Source organism: Gastrolobium bilobum, unplaced genomic scaffold (genome assembly GCF_033153095.1).
Source record: "Gastrolobium bilobum isolate Gb01-03AN ecotype WA unplaced genomic scaffold, APGP_CSIRO_Gbil_v1 utg482, whole genome shotgun sequence".
NCBI lineage: Eukaryota > Viridiplantae > Streptophyta > Magnoliopsida > Fabales > Fabaceae > Gastrolobium > Gastrolobium bilobum.
In genome coordinates, this window is record NW_026897192.1 from 106,377 (window position 1) to 117,969 (window position 11,593).

The 11,593-nt window shown below is 38.4% G+C and overlaps 1 non-coding gene across 1 annotated transcript; it reads right to left on the reverse strand.

Annotated features, from left to right (window-relative positions):
• Positions 1-10,076: 10,076 nt before the first annotated feature.
• On the reverse strand, positions 10,077-10,183 carry LOC133304822 (small nucleolar RNA R71). The gene has a single exon (XR_009750672.1). It is a non-coding gene; the product is annotated as a small nucleolar RNA R71 (small nucleolar RNA).
• Between the last annotated feature and the right edge of the window lie 1,410 nt (positions 10,184-11,593).

An 11,593-nucleotide genomic window follows, 5' to 3' on the forward strand; every position in this document is an offset into this window, starting at 1 on the left:
TGACTTTTATATTTCAAATTTTTCATCAGTTAAATGATCTTGAATTTGTGATCTTAATTTGTATTTCGGTGGAAGAAGTTGCTGTAAGAATGAGAAATTTGTTGTAGGTTGCATTTAATTATGTTTTGATGTTGGATTGATGGAGTTCAATGTAGTAAGTTATTTTGATTTGAATTAGATTGAACAGTTTTAATATGATTTGAATTAATATCACTTTCTGTTTACTCGTGTCGGGTCAAGGGAAGATGTTGGATGTGTTTCCTGACTACAGGAAAGAAGCTGAGGATCATCTATCAAAAGCTGTAAGCAAGACTGAATTGTTAGTTTCTGTGATTTAATGCGTATTTATACTGATATTTAAGCGAATGATTTATAATTGAATCTTCTGTGCCCCAGGTTAAGTTAAACCCATCTCTTGCAGATGCTTGGCTATGTTTAGGTAACTGCATTTGGAAGAAAGGAGATTTATCTGCTGCAAAGAACTGCCTTAGCCTTGCCTTAAACAAGGTTAGCATTGATCATAGATTTCCATGACTTACATTACGTGACTGATGAAGTATGCACAGGATTGTTTTTATGGCTTGGTTTTCACGTGACTGATCATAAGTTAAACCCATCTCTTGCATATGCTTGGTTTTCATGGATCTTTTTAATTACATTAATTGTAGCACAGGATTGTTTTTATGGCTTCTCCTTCAAGCTGTCTCTTTGATAAGTATGCAGAGGGCTTGATTTGCATTGTTGTATTAACAATCTTGCTTTCTTTTCTCATCTTTGTTTTTGTCTCCTTGTTCACAAGGATGTTATATATTACATACTCATCCCTATCTATTTATTTCTTCTAATTTGAATAAAATTTATTGCTTCTAAGAAATTTAAATAATAAAATTCAATATTTCCTTCCCTTTCTTGAGAAAATGGGAAATAAAAAGTGAGGGAAACATCTCTTTTTCCATTACCAAATAGGTAGCAAAAAAATCACTGTTGAATATGAATATTGCTCTTTTTCAAGGAATATATTCCATCTCTACTTTGCCTGTAAGGTCAGTGTAAAGAATAGCCTTTTATTTCATTACTCGTGTCGGGTCGGGTCGTGTCGGGTCGTGTCGTGTAAAATACAGATTGCCCTCAAATTCGGGTTATATCGTGTCAACCCGTTTATACATGGGTCGTGTACGGGTTGAATTTTATAACACGATTTGTTAATCGTGTCGTGTTCGGGTTGAGGCTATTCGTGTTCGTGTCAGACACAGGTTGACCCGAACCCGACCCATGAACACGAATTGCCACCCCTAGGTATGCGTAGAAATTGATATGAAAAAAGGCTTCCTAGCCAAGTTTAGAATTGCGGACAGAGTTTTTCCCGTAGCTTATGAAAGGTTACACCTTATCTGTTTTAATTGTGGTGAGTATGGTCATAAGCATGATTTTTTCCCAAGGAACATCACCACCTCCTCTCCTCAGAAGGAATCCCCTACAGAAATACCAAACAGGAAAATATTGCCAAATGCAGTTCAGAAACACAAAGAAGTTGAGTTTCAAGATCGTGGAAGCTGGATGATTGTCCAAAAATTTAATAGAAGGAAAAAACTCATAGATGATCCCTCACAATCTTGATAGATTGTTCCTTCCCAATCAAAGATAAGAAATGAGAACATCCAACAAAAGGAGGGGGCTCTCGTTTTGAAGTTATTAGCATGGAGGATCAAGAATTAACACAGGATACAGAGAACCTCACTATGATAAAGAGGAAGGGTGGTAGTATCCCACAGCAAACCCCCAAAGATTCTAAAAGTCAACAGCCCATTGAGCAAGAACAAAAAAGAAGTGAGGTTACTAAGGTTAGATCCTCCGAGAGACCAAATAAACAAGGAAAATGGAGCCAGTCTTCAAACCAGCATTTCAAGAAAGGCAACACTTCACCCTTGATTCCTAAACAAGGCCGCACCACCCCTGTATCCAAAACAGGCCCTTCTGCCCATGCCCCTACCCCAATGGTTCAAAGAGAGTCTTCCCAGCATTCGTCCAGTGATAAGGAGGTAATTTCTTCTACTAAAGCTGCTAAGCCTCCTTGCCCCCTAAGACAAGAGAAAGACAAACCTCCTGATAGCCTGAAACTGATGCGTGCTCACCAATATTCTATGTCTAATAGAAATCCCTTGGATGAGGTAGTACAAGTCTACTCAAATAGGCTCTAAGTGCCTTGGCTCTCTGTCCACCCCTTCTTGATTTGGTTTCCTTATGATAGTGTGAACTTGGAATGTTAGAGGAGTAAGGAAGAAAGGTCTCTCTGCCCTCCTAAAATATTTTGTTATGGCTAACCGTACTCAGCTGCTGGTGTTGATTGAAACTAGGATCGGTGGAAGGAAGGCTGAAAAGATCTATAAAAAATAGGTTTTGACAGCCAATACCATAAAGACCCTATTGGTTTCTCAGGAGGAATCTGTCTTTTGTGGAACAAGAATGAGGTAGAAGTGAGCATTCTTGAAGCAGAACACCAGTTTGTCCACACTAAGTTGTCTTGGAAAGATCCGGTCAAAGAAGAATTTTTCACAGCCATTTACGGCAGTCCTAGAAGAATGGAAAGAATTACTTTGTGGGATGATCTAGAGAGAATAAAAAGCCTGACCACTCGCCCTTGGGTTCTTATGGGGGACTTTAATGCTTACCTTAGCCCTTCTGAAAAGAAAGGTGGTAGTGGGGCTGCTTGAAACTCTATCCAAGAATTTCGAGACTGTTTGGAATGTTGTGGCTTGGCTGATCTGGGGTTTAATGGCCTTAACTTCACTTGGAAAAAGGGAGAATCTCCTAGAAAGACTAGACAGAGCAGTTTCTAATGAGGAATGGCTCCATCTTTTCCAGACAGAACTGTTATTCACCACCACTTTAATGGGTCTGATCATAGACTAATCAGTTTGGGGGAGCACATACAGATGAATAATAGCAGAGGTACACATCCTTTCAAATTCCTGGACGCATGGCTGCTGCATGAGGGATTTGATAGCATTACCACCTCTAGTTGGGCCAGAAATATGGATTGGATTTCTGCCAGAAATACTTTCCAACAACCTGCCTCGATTTGGCACTATTCTACCTTCCTAGAAATGCTCAAAATGAAAAGAAGAATTCAAGCAAGACTTAGAGGTATTAATAAGGAGTGTAAGAACTCGTACCGTTAAATAATTAAATAAATAAGATTATCGATGTCGGAGCATGGATTTGATAAAGATTATGCATAATTATGGTAAGATAAATATTTAGAAAGTCGAATAATACTTAAAGCCACTTTTCAGACGAAAAGTGCAGATATCGGTTCTGCTTCGCTGTATAAATGCGTACTAGTGAAGTAACCCGAAAAATTATCTTAAAAATATAAATATTCCTATAAAAATATCTAGGTGAAGGAAACCAAGTTTGGAGTTAGAATAATGAGCGGTAATGTCAGAACTAATACCGGCTACATATAAAACGCGTATCGACAAAGTGCTGCAAAAATTATAAGAAAAATATGATAATTCCTAGAAAAGTGGCTAGGTTCTGAATATGAAGTTTGAGATTAAAATAATTAGCGGAGCTATTAGAACTAATAATGAGGGATTAAGTTAATGCACCTTTAAATAGGAGAGCACATTAACCTAGGTCAGAAATATGCACCCTCCTACATGACACTCAAAAGCTGCACTTTGCTCTCCACCTTGCCACCACCTTCTTCTTCAAGAAAAATTTCCAAGTGACCACCTTTCTCCATGTTTTCTTCACCAAAACACCATAGATGAGTGTAAGCAAGCTTTGTGAGGGAGAAATGCAACTCATCTCTAAGTTGTAGCTATTGTGTGGTAAGGGGTTGAGGGCTGACTTCACTAGTTAGTGGTGTTGGAGCCATTTCCTTGGCATTTGAAGCTTCAAGAAGCTATTTTGTGGAGTAAAGGACCAAGCTTGAGGATCATTTTTCGTAGCCTTGTTGTAGCAGAACAATAGGGTGGTGTAGAGTGCTCCAAGATCATCCATTTCCCTCTGTTTTGGAAGTGTTGGGTGTTTAAAATTTGTTGGGTGAAAAGTGTATTATGATGAAAACGTTCCTCAGTTCACTAAGGAAGAACACAATTGTTCTCTTAGTTTAACCCAAGTGCGCAAATGCACGCATCAAGTAATAAATGGGAGTATTATGCCCAGATTATCGTTCCCACGAGGATAGAACTCTAATTAGTGTCTTATATTATTTTATAAATAATGAAAATGAAAAGAAAAGTTAGTAATTGACCTGTTTGGTCAAACGTTCCTTACTGTCTTGACAACGTTCCTCAAGGACAGTAGGTTCAATCAGACAGTAAACAATTCATCGCTTCGTTATGTATGTTATCCTTCTTGTTTAGGGAAGGATCAACAATATTCATGAGAGTTTTATAGATACAAGATTAAATAAAGAAGAAAAATACAAAAAGTAATAACAATAATCAAGAGACAACAGGGTGGATGGTTTAAAAACAATAATAACAGAAAGAACGGATCCACTGCTCCATTCTTAAATGGTTAGTTTCTCTACTCAAGACTCAACACTTATGTATTTGGTTCTAGTTGCCTTTCTGCCAACGTCTGATTCTTCAGCTTATGGACTAGATGGCTCACAAGTTTCCATATTTCTATGGCTCCCTTGACTCCAATAGGTACTTAGTGCAGAACCTTAAAATGAACAAAGTGGTCCCTTATTCCTAAGGCAACCAGCAATACTGTTTCCATAGTACTGCCTTCCCTCTCTGGTTAAGCTGTCTGAAATCCCTTCCTTATGGAAAATCCTTTCTCAGTATGTGTTCAATTTCCAAAGATACACAATGAATACAGCACACTTAACTAGAGAAACACAAAAGCTGTAATACAAGAGTTTCAAAAATAACATTTTAAGAACTTTGCAGTTTTTCCATTCCACAGATAGTTTAGCCCATGGCTACTAATTTAAACATAATTATTTCAAACTGAAGTCCCATAGACCCGAGATTCAGTTCAGAGATAACGAGTGGAAATGAGAGAAATAACACTTGTATTTAAATGAAAACAAATTGATTACAATAAAATGAAAAGTGGAGAAGATGGTTGTTGCTCGTGAGGAGTCTCAAGTGAGTGATACAGAAAGAAGAAGAAGTGTTGTCACTTAACTAAAGTTAAAACTATACAAATAAAAACTACAAAAATAAACTAAGTGATCTCTTCTTAAGGAATTCAATCCCTTAGAAATTCGATGGATGTCTTCGTGCTGGAACGTCCTATTTATAGGTAGAAGCGCGACTGGCAAGCTTGTAAATTCTTTGGAGTCGGTTTCTTGACTGCATGAAAGGGGCGGTGTGAACAGTGCTTTGAGGGGCGCACGTGGCTAGATGAGACAGTTTTTGTTAAGATTTGTCTTTCCTTCTGACTTTCCCCATGCCTTGCTTTCCTTTTCGGCCAATAGAAACTGTTTATTCCCTGTTGTGCACCTTTCTCCTTGGTTGAGTGTTGCCCACTTGTGCTTAATTAGAAACTTCTTTTCAACGTTTCCTGAAAAGTGGTCAGAAAGATTGAGTGAGTGAAGCAGGTATAATTAATGTTCCAAATCTGTTTCCCTTTTTATATATTTTCCAAAGATTACGTCACCTTCCGTTCCCCACTATGTTTTTGTGATAAAGATATAAAACATGTGTTTTTAGTGCTAAAGTTGCTCATCAGATGAGGGAACATATGGTATTTTGCCATCAAAATGGGCTTAGATGGGCACGAATTTTCGTCCCATCAGGAAGCTTGGTATACATTTCCAACCTTTGTTCATGAGTTTCTATGTTAAAGATTAAGTCTTGGCATGTAAAACGATATGATTAAGTAACTAACATGAACACTGGCCTAAATGTGTCTAAAACTGCATGCTTGAATGTTTAGAAGTGTTAAAAATGGAATCTTGGAAGGATATCTTCGCGAAATGCAAGAACTGCATTCTGTCGCGAAATATTTGGATATGATATCCGGATATGGGACTTGTGATATCCGGATATGGGACTTGTGATATCCGGATATGTCCCCGTGAAATATCTGAATATTCTGAGAATTTCGTGTTGTGGGTCGTTTTGTCCAAACAGAAGCGTGGTTTGGGTTTCTGGACCCTTAATTGGTAGATATGAACCTCTGTAATGAGTTAACTAAGTCAGAACCTCTTAGATTGAAGGCTTATGGCTTTAAGAAAAGCCTAAGGTCATTAAACGAAAAGGGAAACATTGTCTTAATGTAATGAACTTCTAACTTATGAATATTGATAATGTTCCTGGTATAAACAGACTATGATTGTGTTGTTTGGTGACCGTGGACTTGTGTGGACTCTTAGTTGGGACAGTAAGCTTAACAGGTAAGCTTCTTATGTGCATAGTATGCCTCTATGAAAATGATATAAGCATAGATATAAGCCTGAGATATGTGGATGTGCTTGTTGATGTAATGTATGGATGTGATGTTGATTACTTACACGATCAGGCTGCGACCCTGGAGTGTAAGACATAAGGTTGCGACCCTTATATTTAGATAGGTCGTAGACGTGTGTAAATCCTATCCTGTTCCCTGGCCAGTTGAACCGCACTTGCATACATCATATGAGAAATGAGTTATAGTATTTGACTTGGTGAGCATTCATACACATATATAAATATTGCCATAATTAAACTGCTGTAACATGAACATGCATTGTACTTAGCTTTTGAACTTACTGAGATTATTTTTAGAGATCTCACCTCGTGTGGGGCACATTTTCAGGTACAGGTGTTCCTGTGGCTGAGACCTCTGGCGGTAGGAGGCCGGAGTTGAGCTGATATATGCATGCCTATATGTTATCGCATTTGGATTTATACCTGCCTTGTTATTTCTCTATGGATATTATGTTTGAGACATGATGGATTATGTTGTTATATTTGGTGAGCATGGGGGTTGTACATGCCACATTGGTATATGCTGTATTTGTTCAGACTTGAGTTGTATTTTGTATCAGGATTATTGTCCGGTCTACGTGTTGTAGTTCCGTGACTTGATACTTAGTTATGATATGAGGTTATTCAGTGTAGTTATTATTGCAATTTACAAACAGGCGCTATTTTGAAAAAGAATAAGTAAATGCAATGGGTTATTATAATATGTTTCATAATTGGAAAAGTTAGCTTCCGCATTTATTGAGCTGCGCTATTACCATTATATGTTCAATACACCGGGTGCACACGGGGTGTTACAAGGAGCTTGACAAGGGTCTTGACAGCACCTTGTAATATCTCCATAAGGATCTTTGGCAGCAACTCAATTCGATTTATATCAAGGAGGAACTAAGCTGGTTTCAAAGAGCTAAGAGCAACTGGCTTAATTTTGGAGATAAGAACACCAGATTTTTTCACACTTTCACTCTTATTAGAAGAAGAAGAAATAAGATCAAGTGTTAGAAAAATGTTCATGGGGAATGGACTGATGACCCTCCCTCATTACAAGCCTTGGCGTTAGATTTTTTTCAAGATCTGTATTGTGAAGACAGACGTGTTAAACCAAAGTTCATCATCCAAGGAGCATTCCCCAAGTTAAGTGAGAGAACTCTTACTGTTCTAAACAGATTGCCTATGGAGGAGGAGATCAGAAAAATAGCTTTCAGTATTGATGGGACGTAAATTTGTTCCCATCTAAGCCCATTTTGATGGCAAAATACCACACGTTCCCTCATCTGATGAGCAACTTCAGCACGAAAATCACTTGTTTTACACATTTGTGACAAAAACACAGTGGGGGAACGTATGGTAACGTATTCCTTTAAAATATATTAAAATGGGAACGGACTGAGACACATTTAATGCACATGCTCCACTCATTTAATGCCTCTGTACACTTTGCAGGTAACGTGGAGTTAAAGTCTTCTAAAAACAAGGCGGTGCACCAACTGAGCAGCTGGAAACGTGAAGAGCAGAGAATCAAGAGTTCTTATTGGCTGAAAAAGAAAGCAAGGCATGGGGCAAACTGCAAACAACGGCTAATCATCACCAAAACCTGTTCCATCCAGCAATTTGCGTAGTCTCCACACTCTGCTGCCACCATCCCGTCCGCTCATTCAAGCAACTTGCTCTAAAGGATTTACAAGAATTCCACTCCTCTTCCATCTATAAATAGGACGACCCACACACAAAAACATCATCGAATCCTAGAGGGTTTGAAGTCTGAAAGGAAGAGATCACCTAGTAGTAGTAGTAGTAGTAGTAGTTAGTAGCTTAGATTTATTTTTTAAGTTGTAACTATAGTTAAGTGACAACCCCTCTTCTCTTCTCTGTATCAACCATTAAGACTCCTCACGAGCAATAACCCATTTTTCTCCATTTTCTGTTTCTTCTGTAAACTGTCTTTTAAATTAATATAAGTGTTTTTCTCTTCGTTCCATTCGTTATCTCTTAACTGAGTCTCGGGTCCATGAAACTTCAGTTGGGAATAATTATGTCTAAAATATCAGCCATGAGCTGAACTATCTGTGGAACGGGTAATCTGTGAAACTCTTAAAGAACTGTTTTCAAAACTCTTGACTGAAGCTTTTTGTATTTCTTTGGCGAAGTGAGCTATATTCATTGTGTACCAATGGAAATTGGGCACATACTGAGAAAGGAATTTTCATAAGGAAGGAATTTCAAACAGCTTAGCCATTGGGGGAATGTAGTGTTATGGCAAAAACACTACTGGTCACCTTAGGAATAAGGTGCCAACTCGTCCATTTTAAGGTTCTGTACTAAGTACCTGTTGGAGTCAAGGGAGCCGTAGGAATATGGAGACTTATGAGCCATCTAGTCTATGAACTGAGGAATCAGAGTTGGCATACAAGAAACTGGGACAAAGCCAAGAAGTGCTAAGTCTTGAGCAGAGAAAACAACTATTTAAGAGTAAATAAGTGAATCTGTTCCTTTTGTTTAACTGTTATAAAACATCACCTCGTTGTCTCTTGATTATAGTTATTTCTGCTTTAGTAGTTTTTTTTTACTTTATATAATTATAACAATCAACTCCAATGATTATTACCTCACCTTCCTCTAAACAGGAAAGATTACATACATAACGCAGCGAGTAATTGTTTGCCAGCAGATTAAACCTACTGTTCCTGAGGAACGTTGTCAAGACAGTAAGGAATGTTTGACCAGACAGTTCATTTACTAACTTTTCTTCTCATTTTTATTCTTTATAAAATAGTGTAAGACAATAATTAGGATTCTATCCTCGTGGGAACGATAATTTGGGCATTAATACTCCCTTTATTACTTGATGTGTGCACTTGCACACTTGGGTTGAAACTAAGGGAACGAATCTGTGTTCTGCAAGAACAGAGGAACGTCCCCTATCAGAACTTATAATTTTCCACCATCAGCAAACCATCCAACAAGTTTTTGGCGTCGTTGCCGGGGACCGAAACACTAAATTTTGTTCTTATTTACTGTTTTTTAGTACATATTCTGTATATCTGACCTTACCTTTATATTTTTCTTTATGTCACTAATACTGCTATGCATATATAACTTGTGTTTATAGTTTATGAGTGAAGAGTTTGAAACAAACTCTGACCACTTCATTGAAGTACCTGAGTTTCTCTTTGATCCTGAACCAGAACGTACACTTCATAGGAGGAGAAGAATCCTCAGGAAAGAAATTCTTGAAAACATGGCTGATCACAATAATAACAATGAAGAAGTTCCTCCTGAACAAAACTTCAGAACTTTGGCTGCTCCTTTCAGGAACAGACCATACAGAGGAGTAATCCTCCCTCCTGTAGCACCCAACTTTGAACTGAAACCTATCATGTTTCACATGATTAGGGAAGTAGGGGTCTTCAATGGACTCCCTGCAGAAGATCCTTACACACACCTCACAACATTTCAAGATATCTGTGATAATTTTAAAGCTGAGGGTATGACAGAGGAGAGCATGAGAATGAGGTTGTTCCCTCACTCCTTAGGATTAAAGGCAAAAACATAAATGAAAACTCTCACCCCTTGATCAATCACTCATGGGAGGAGCTCTCTAACAAGTTCATATAGAGGTTTCTCCCAATGTCTCGACAAGCTGATGTTAGAGCAGAAATCTCTAACTTCATAATGTTTTATGGAGAAAACCTCTATGAAGCATGGGAGAGATTCAAGGACATCATCAGAAAATGTCCAAACCATGGGGTAGAGAGTTGGGGAGTGTTACAATCTTTCTAAAAGGGACTTGACCATACTTCTCAATCTCACTTAGATTTTGCTGCAGGAGGATATTTCTTTACAGGAACACTTGAATCAAGGTACGAAATCATAGAAGGAACTGTTGAAAGATGTCTCCAATTGCCAATAGACAGAGTGAGCCCAGTAAAGAAGCCAGGCATGCTAGAATTGGATAAACAAACTGCCATGGAAGCCCAGCTAGCATCATTCATGAATGAAGTGAAGAACCTGAAAGCTGACCAAGCAGCACCAAGGATGAAAGTCTTGCAACTCACAGCAGCTAAAACTGAACCATGCTCAGCCTGTGGTGACCTAAATGACTCAATAGACTGCCCATCCACTGCATTGGTGTGTTATGCAGAAAATTTTGGCAACAGGAACTTCACCAGAGATAATCAACAAGCAGGACGCAGTACAAATTCAAATCCTGGAGGAACTATCATTAAGGATCAAAACCACAACACCCAATGGAGGCCACCCATGAACCAAAGACCATTAAACACCCAGCAGCAGTATCAGCAAGGCATCAGCAGTGGAACATTTGAACAAAGGAGAAACAACTACGTTCCGTTCCACAGAGATGACCAACGCATCAACACCCTGGAAAATTATGTCAAGGAATATGTCACCAGGAATGATGCAGTGGTCAGGAACATTGAATCCCATCTGGGACAGATTGCTACCAATCTCCAAACCAGGACACCAGGATCACTACCAGGGGACACTGAGGTTCCCTCTACCACTTCTGAGTCCACTTAAGAGGTAAGTACCATGTCTAGCTAAAGACATTAAACTAAGTGTTGACTGGGAGGCAACCCAGTGGATACATTTGCTCTCTGACAAAGAGCAAAGTTTTGGGGTGGTTACTCTTAACCACATAGCTCCCAAAAAGGATGGAACGACTGATGTTCCACTCCAAAAATTCCAAATAAGATACGTTTCGTTCCAAGAATGTAGTTTTGGGGTGGTCCCTGACCACACAAGCCCAAATTAAAAAAAAAACCTCTTATCTATCTTAGCTTAGTTTATTTTCAGTTCTGTTTTAATTTCTTTTCCTTTTCGTTCCCTTGTAAATATTCTTTTTGCAATGAAAAAGACATTTTGATCAAACTGTTTGGTACATGTATTTCAGTTATAGTATTCAGACTGCCCAATTTTTTTGATTAACCAACATACATGAAACACAAAGTCACTAATTATTTATGCTTGTTCTTCCTCTGAGTACTTGAAATAGAAATAATACAGGGAATTTAATCCTCAGATTTTTGAAAGAAGCTGATGTGTGTGAACTCAAGCTGGTAAGGAACGGAAAAAGGCTAAACACCCACTTCTGAGAAAGTTCCTGAGGTGTAACCACAATGAAACTTCTCAACTTGCCT